At 39.9% G+C, this 8,822-nt stretch overlaps 1 protein-coding gene across 2 annotated transcripts in view; it reads right to left on the bottom strand.

Moving 5' to 3' along the window:
* The window catches only part of WDPCP (WD repeat containing planar cell polarity effector), a 2,342,145-nt gene that overhangs the window by 557,677 nt on the left and 1,775,646 nt on the right, over positions 1-8,822 (bottom strand). The window lies entirely within an intron of this gene.

Below are 8,822 nucleotides of genomic sequence, written 5' to 3'. Positions count from 1 at the left end.
AGAGCGAAAGGGTGTTTCCTGTTACCACAATCCCTGAGAGGGTTGAGGGGGTTGTGTTATGGGGTGCCAATTCAGTTGTTTCTCTGGTAAGGTAAGGAGGGCAAGTGAAGCACTATAGCTAGTTGGACTCAGGCTCATAGACACTGAGGTGGTATAGTGACTCCGTTCCTATGGTTCTCAGTATAGATCTGTTCTAAGAAGAGAAGCCCTGCAACATTATACTTAGCTCAGGTAACTATAACTGCTGAATTTCTATGGTTTTGTGCGTGTACAATCTGAGCCTAACAATAACGACTCTTGTAACCTTTTCTTTTTCTGTGAATTTCAAAGGTTTTTTAATTCTATTTCCTAACTGTAACATCTCCGTAACTTTTGTTTTTTCCCCAGTGTGTGGGTGTTTCTGTGTATATATATATGCCCACTCATCCAGAAACAAGAACGGATATGTTAGAAGAGTGGGGTGAAAATAGTATGGCCTGCAGTGAATATATGATGCGCATACTAATTAAGTATGCCGAAAAAGACTTGGATGACATTAACACCCTGATAAAAGATCTGGAATCAAAGATTGCACTCAAAGATAGAACTGAATCAGCAAAACTACGTAAAGACATGGAAGATCGCCTCGAAAAATATGAGGATGAAATACAACAGCGAAAACAGTGCAAATTTGCAAGGGATGAAGCCGACTACAAACATGGTCGCATCCTAGCGTTTGCTAAGAGATTTGATGTGCTGAAAACCTACTATGCAAAAAACATGTACTCTCACCCTGGTGAGTTGGGCAGTGAGTCTGAAGTAAGTGGAAGTAAGAGCGAAGGCACAACTAACAAAAACAATTCAAGCAAAATCTCTTTTTTAGAGGAGATGCGCTTGTCAATCTGGATCAGAACTTGACACCCAACCAGGGGCAAGGCAGAGGAAGAGGCAGAGGCCGAGGATATGGAAGGGGTATTACAAAGTCTTCAGAAGACGCAAAAAAAAACAGAAGATCTAAGCACAATAAGACATTACCCAGTGAGAAACAGAACAAAGAGGAACTAAAATCTGAAAATCTGATAATCAACCTATCAGACCACATGCTCACAGAAACAGAATGTTCAGTATTGAATAAAGGACTCTCCTTCTGCCCCCAAAAACACTTCAACTATACGGAAACAAAGATCGACCTATACAAATATATGCGCAAAATGAAACTTGCGAAAATCCATGCAAATAAGAATCAGCAGGCAACAGCTTCGGAGCCAAACTTGGAAGATCGAAATGAACCTCAATTGACAATGGAAATGATACCTTACCTGAAAACTCTATATGATCTAGCAAATAGAGACAGAAGAAATGACGGAAATTGAAATGTTACAAAATCTTGACATAGATACCAAAGTACATAAAAAGAGTGGCATGAGGAACCAGTCTAAATACTGCCCACAATTGTCCCCAGGCAACAAAATAGATTCTTTCTCGGAGGCAATCATGCATGAAATGGATAAAAGGGAAAACTAAGAAATGTAAAATCCAGAGAAAATATTTCCACACAAGAAAATCAAGCAATTTAGAGTCTAGCCAAAAATGTAGCCATAACTATAAAACCCGCGGACAAGGGTGGAAACATTGTGATATTAAATACCAACAATTGCACCAAGGATGCATATCGACAATTAAACGATCTGGAAAAATACAAAAAAACTCTCTTCAAACCCAATTAACAAAATGATCCAAGAAGTTAAAAAACATCTAGACAATTGGCATGAACACACTTTATTGGCATCAGATGAACATAATTTCAGCTTCAAAGAAAATCTGACAATCCCTACGATCTATTTCCTGCCCAAGGTACACAAAACACTGATCAATCCCCCTGGCAGGCCGATCGTATCATCATGTGACTCCCTATATGAAAACATTTCCTCATATGTTGACTACTACCTTGCCCCAATGGTAATGAACTTAAATTCATATATTCAAGACACCAGGGACTTCCTCCGAATATTAACGGACATAGCCTGGAATCCAACATACTTAATGATTACAATTGATGTAGTCTCTCTCTATACATCTATTGAGCACACAATTGGACTAAATGCTTGCGCTCATTTCCTGAAACAAAGAAACATCAATGAACTCGAACATTCGGCAATGCTACTTACCATGATACAGATTTGTTTAAATAACAATATCTTCTTTTTCAATCATGATATCTACCATCAATAATGTGGCTGTGCCATGGGCATCTCCTTCCTCCCCAACTATGCCAACCTTACAATGGGCTGGTGGGAGAAGGACATAGCTTGGGGACAACAAAATAGTGAGGCACTGGAGAAGATAATATTATGGTTGCGATACATCGACAATCTTTTCCTGATATGGAATGGTGTCAAACAAGAATTCATGAAATACTTTGACTCACTTAACAATAATGAAATTGGTCTATCCTTCACTTGCAATATGAGTCGCCAAAAAATGTACTTTCTGGACACTTCAGTGTACATAGAGAATGGAAAAATCCAAACCACACTATATCGAAAAAAGACTGCTACTAACAGCATTCTTCATGCTGAAAGTTTCCACCCGAAGCCACTGATGAGAAGCATTCCCTTCGGAGAATTTACCCGTATGAAAATAATTTGTTCGAAAGGAGAAGAAGCAACAAAAGAGATCCTAAAAAGTGCGGAACGATTAAAGAAAAGAGGATACAGAGAAAGATACTTGAAAAAAAGCACAGATAAAATCGAAAGTAAGACCCGAACGGAAATTTTGGTTAAGAAATCAGAGATCACCAACCAAACTGAGATAAGTGCAAATCTACAGGCACCAAGATTAATACTGACGTACAGTATAGAAGCCCGTAAAATCAAACAAAGTGTCGAAAAATACTGGTCTCTACGGCAACAAGATCATGATCTGAAAAATATAATCGGCCAAGAACCAAAGATCACCTTCAGAAAAGTACCATCAATCAAAGACACATTAGTAAAGAGCCATTTTCAATCAAAGGGAAAAACTACGATGAACTGGCTTGATAAACAAAATATGGGCTTCAACAAATGTAACAGCTGCAAAGCCTGCAAAATCGGGACAAATAAGAAATGCATAAGAGATCCCGAAGGAAGGTTAATTCAAATCAACTCAAAAATAACTTGCACCACACAGTTTGTAATATATGCAATACAATGCAACTGCGATATGATGTATATTGGCAGCACCATCTGTATGCTAAAGAAGCGCATCCTAGAACACATAAGAGCAGTTAAAAATAAGGACTTATCATATGCAACAGCCAAACACATCTTAAACTGTCAAGGTGGAGACTGGCATAAAATGAGCTTCTTTGCTATAGACAACCTTTGAACCCAATGAAAGGATGGGAGATCGGAAAAAGAAATGAAGACACTATAATCAAAATATATAATTCGCATGAGGACCAAACACCCGAGAGGGATCAATCTAGATGAAGAACTTTATGTCAACTTATAAATATGATTAAAGAGATCAAAAGAACTGTATGGGAAGGGCATTGCCCCTAACATTGGATAGCCCATTCCTTGAAGTACATCGGTTGAGGTGGTGCATAGAACATAACTGTATGCTTAAATAATGTTGTAAATTGTTAGTCAAACATATGAGTACTATACCCGGGATAGAACAACAGATATTAATGTGTAGTGAATATACTATATAATCACCAACTAAGTGTACTTTACATATAACAAGACATCACTATATCCTACACGGGATTAAGAAAGACACCTAACATTATACACATGAACAATTAACATACCAAGGGCAATTCAATCATGTACAACCCACTATGGCAAAAACACATATAGCAACACAATCCTGTCACAATAGGTGTTCTGTATGTTAACTTGTTAAAACTACAACTCCCAGAATCCCATGGGAGGGTGGAATGAGAAGTCAAATGCTTTATAAACAGATGTAAAAAGTAGTGCCACCTGTTATTGTGACAGACGTGGGATCTGTGCCAATAAAATGAGATGATTTGAGTTCCTGAGTGCGGCGTAATTTGTATAAAGAAATAAAAAGATAAATAAATATATACATATATATATATATATTATTTCGTATTTCCACACACTCCTCCAGGTATGAAAAACACGAGCCCAAGTGCATCCAAAGGTTTATTTTAGCAGAAACGGCAACAGATTTAATCTGTTGCCGTTTCTGCTAAAATAAACCTTTGGATGCACTTAATTAATAATTGCAGGGCTCGCCACCCAGCACGAGCCCCCATTGTGAGAGGTTGGGTTAAGGCGGCGTTTCAGCGCTAGCGGGACCAAATGATTATATATATATATATATGGCAACAGTCTATCAAGAGACTTCAGTTACCATTCTTTTCTACATAATCCTGCCTACTCTGGCCCGACATCATGAAGTTTTACATGCGGACTTTCAGGCGGATATATGCCCATGAATTTGTGACTTTTATTAGATCGCCAAGTGGCATTATGGGAGTAGTAGTCCCTTTAGGGGATGAGAGTGTTCACTGGGAAGCAGGCACTTTTGTCGAAAATGCACACATTTTGTGTAGATTGGCTCCGCGGTGCGGCTGTAATTACCTATGCCTCATTGCTGCATGTGCTTTAATGGTCATATCGTAGTGATCACAATTGGGCGTTCTGCAACATTATTTCTGCAGTTCAGTTCACAGGTTAGATTCCAGTTGACCTTTGTCATCAGAGGTAATATTACGGGCTGGTGATTCAATTACCTTGTGCACATGTTCAAACGAGTATTAGGCTTATTCAAGTGATTACACAGACTGTTGATGCAGTATGCTGTAATGTGTTTTATAAGTTACTGCATTATGCGTTTAATGTATACCTTGCTATCTTGTGATTGCACTGGCCATATTTTTCGATATTGTGTCACAAGTATGTCTATACATGTCTTAACACAAAGTATTTATTTTATGTTTATCAGTGCCTTAACCGCATCCGTGCCGCGCGAATTCCCCGCCCATGCTGACTCCGCCTTGCGCGGGCGGAGTCATGACGGAACGGTTCCGTCATCAGCACAGCTCAGCCAATGCTGATGACGGAACCGTTCTGTCATCAGCATCGAAGGGGTTAAGGGGGAAGGGCTATATCTACTCACAGGTGTATGGAACCAATCAAGTTGAGAAAGGCTTCTGCAAAGCCAAAATGCGTCCCTCTAGCCGCGGGGTCGAGTGAGACCCGAGACAATAAAGAAAGCTATATCCAACATCCTCGAGTACGTGCCTTCTTCTCTGCTGAAGTGGGATGGTGCGTATATATATATATATATATATATATATATATATGAAGGCTCCTCGTTCAAAGAACGCGTTTCGAAGGTCTTACCTTCTTCAGGGAAAAGACGAGCAGTGGTTTGAGTGAAGCAAACAAGTCCATTTTGTGACACGCCTCATTTCAGGCTAGGCTTATGCCGCAGTGTCTCATGGAAGTTGTAGTCTAGCAATCAATTTGCATGTGGTGTCTCCCGTTGATGCCCTAAGCCGCTGTCTTCAGACACTCACAGGGCACCTCCTCGCCAACCACGAGGCATCCTGTTGATCGGAGTACGGTGCGGACTATTCGCGCATTCTTAACAACCTGGATGGCTGCCATTTCACGGCTCCGTGTCAGGGTGTCTCAATGGCGGTGCTGGGCGTATGCAGTACTGCTGCTAGGCTCCAAGGTCCACCAAAGCGCCTTCTGCACTCTTCAGGGCGGGTGCGGTGAAAACGGCGGTGGGTCCGTTGAAATGTGAAGGCTCCTCGTTCAAAGAACGCACCACACTCACGGGGGTTGCCAGGTCAGTGCTTTATTCACAGCAGCGTGCACGATAGCTTCAGGCACAGGAGAGAGTCTCTGATGAATTCAGGGACCAAGGTTCGTCTTGTTTGTAGTCCGACGCGTTTCGAAGGTCTTGCCTTCTTCTTCAGGGAAAAGACGAGCAGTGCGTCCCTCTAGCCGCGGGGTCGAGTGAGACCTGAGACAATAAAGAAAGCTATAGTCAACATCCTCGAGTACGTGCCTTCTTCTCTGCTGAAGAGGGATGGTGCGTATATATATATATATATATATATATATATATATATATATATATATTTATATATATATTGTTTACCAATCCGATTCCTATGCGATAGAAGGAAGGCACTGACTCCGTGAATTTGACTCAAGGAAAATGTTTAATCCGACATGCTGCACAGACGCGTTTCGGCAGAAGCCTCCGCCTTGCTCACTTACTCTGCTGTGAGTGACATTCGCATATATAGCATTTAACATGATGACACATCAAAAACAGGCCCTCTATCATGATAGGCTATTCATTTCCATAGTTACCAATGAGTCATGATCCAAGCACATATATACATAGACATAGAAGATTCAGTAGTTTTTGTAACAGGTTCAAAGTGCCGTGTTTAACCATACCAAAACCATTTAAAAAAAAGGCTGATAACCCTCAGCAGATCATAAGGCCATAATAGTCATGCTGCGTGTTTCATACAGGTTGCGCAGAGAAATTAAGGTGTATTTACATGTGTCATAAATTACTACGTTCATCGCATTATCTCCGCACTTTTACTATACAATTGAAATCATTGTGTAGTTGGTAACATTCCCAAACCAGATATGATTCCCACTATTTCATGATTTTTTATCAGTCTCGGCCATAGCGCTCACACAGCTTATCATATTAATCATGTTGAGGCGAACGGTGCAAAATTACAACGTAGCCCAAATAAATGTGTATTTAAGAAAAAGTGTTTTGAAACTAAACTGCCTGTTGTTGGCCGTTTAATTACACTAACCATCGTCTCCAAGTGGAGTAGATTGCTCATACACATATATTAAATGCTGCTAATGCATGTGCATCTGTGACCTACGGCCAAAAGTTGGTAACCATATTTTGCATAAACATAATATACTGTTGATGATTCTGTGTCATACATGCTATAAATCATAAAATTTAAACCAAACAATAAAGTTTCACAAATGATTTTTAAGTGCAGAGTTTTATCGTGGAATGGGTTTCAGAACGGGAAAAGGCTTTACACTGGATTATAGATGTACAGTTAAGGCCTCGTCCGAAGTCAATCCATTTGGAATTTTCGAGTTTAACAAGATAATATATCTTGATTCTAGACGTCTTAGGGCTAGTCTACGGTTTCCTCCCCTGGGATTTTTAGGGACACTGTCTATAACATAGTAGGAGATATGCCTGATATTCCCATCATGTTGTGTGTTTATATGTCTGGCCACTGGATAAGTTGGGTCATTATTGGTAATTGCACGCAAATGTTGGAGAATTCTGACATGAGCTTGATGGATTGTGCTCCCAACATAGCGTTTCCCACAACTGCAGACCAGAACATATACGGCATACTCGGTCTTACATGAGTATCCACCCCTGATGATATAGGGTTTTCACCTGAATGGCACACTAACCTCTTTCGTGTTTATGCCTTGTTTACAGGCTTTGCACTTTGTGCATTTCTTAAAACCTTTTTGGGGTGGCGGCTATATATATATACACACATATATCTATCAATATATATATATATAAATATATAGAAAAACAGAAATCAAGGTGCAGACGGCGCAAGAACAGAAGATGGGGTAAACAAAAAACAACAAACAACAAAAAAACAGACATACAGGGCGAACAGGAGGTAATGAGTGTAAACACTGAATACAACAATACAGTGATAAACTTATCAGACATGGCGCTCTCACATAAAGAAGAAATAATTTTGACAAGAGGTTTGTCGTATTGCAAAAGAACCAACTTCGACTATATACAAACACGCATAGACTTGCATCAGTTTATAAGGAAACTGAAACTGCGCAAACATTTCATCAACACCAAAGATAAGAATATGAATTGTGATAAGGAGTTGACATCTGATAATGAACAAGCGAGTTGGACAGTGGCTGATATGCATTTTATCCAGGAGATGGCTGAATTGGACAAAGACGGGGGAAGTGAAGACCACATGTGGAATACAGAAATGGCAGCACAACATGCCGGTATTAACATCTTTGAATCCTCTAAAACACCCTTCAGACCCAAATCAACTTTTTGTCCATTAATGCCAAAGGATAACTTAGACATCTTTTCGGATAAGGTGATCAAAGATTTGAAACAGCTGTCCCTAGAAAGTAGCAATGACTTTTTGAAAACAAGGAGAAATGAAAGAACAGAATACGAGAGTGTAATGACTAAGATCAAGGCGAGAAAGGACATTATGGTACGAATGTCAGATAAGGGCGGGAATGTGGTACTATGGCCCCAAGAAATGTACAACAAAGAAGCCTCACTGCACTTATCTGACAGGGAATGTTATGTCAGAATTAGTGCCACCAATGTAACAAATATACAGGAGAGATATCATCAATGTTTGTACACTTGGAAGTCTGCAGGTCTAATCTCAAAGCAAGAATTTGAGTTTTTAAGGAACAATTATCCGGTGACACCACACCTGCACCTCATTCCCAAAATTCATAAAGATGAACTGTGCCCCCCATGAAGGCCCATAATATCGGCGATTGGGGGGCTCTTTGAAAATACGAGCAAGTTCATTGATTTTTTCTTACAACCCTTTGTACAAAAACTGCCCTCGTACATAAAAGACAGTGGTGATTTTTTAACAAAAATGTACGATACTGACTGGCATTCGGACCTTGTCCTGGTAACTTTAGATGTACAGAGTCTGTACACAAGTATTCGACACCATGATGGGCTGCATGCAATCAAACATTATCTTGATACTAGGGACATAACACTACATCAGCACACTGCCATGCTATTACAAATGGTGGAATGGTGTC

This window comes from Lissotriton vulgaris, chromosome 6 (genome assembly GCF_964263255.1).
Source record: "Lissotriton vulgaris chromosome 6, aLisVul1.2, whole genome shotgun sequence".
Taxonomy (NCBI): Eukaryota; Metazoa; Chordata; class Amphibia; order Caudata; family Salamandridae; genus Lissotriton; species Lissotriton vulgaris.
The sequence above is the reverse complement of the archived record's forward strand: the minus strand, read 5'-3'. Positions and strand labels throughout refer to the sequence as shown.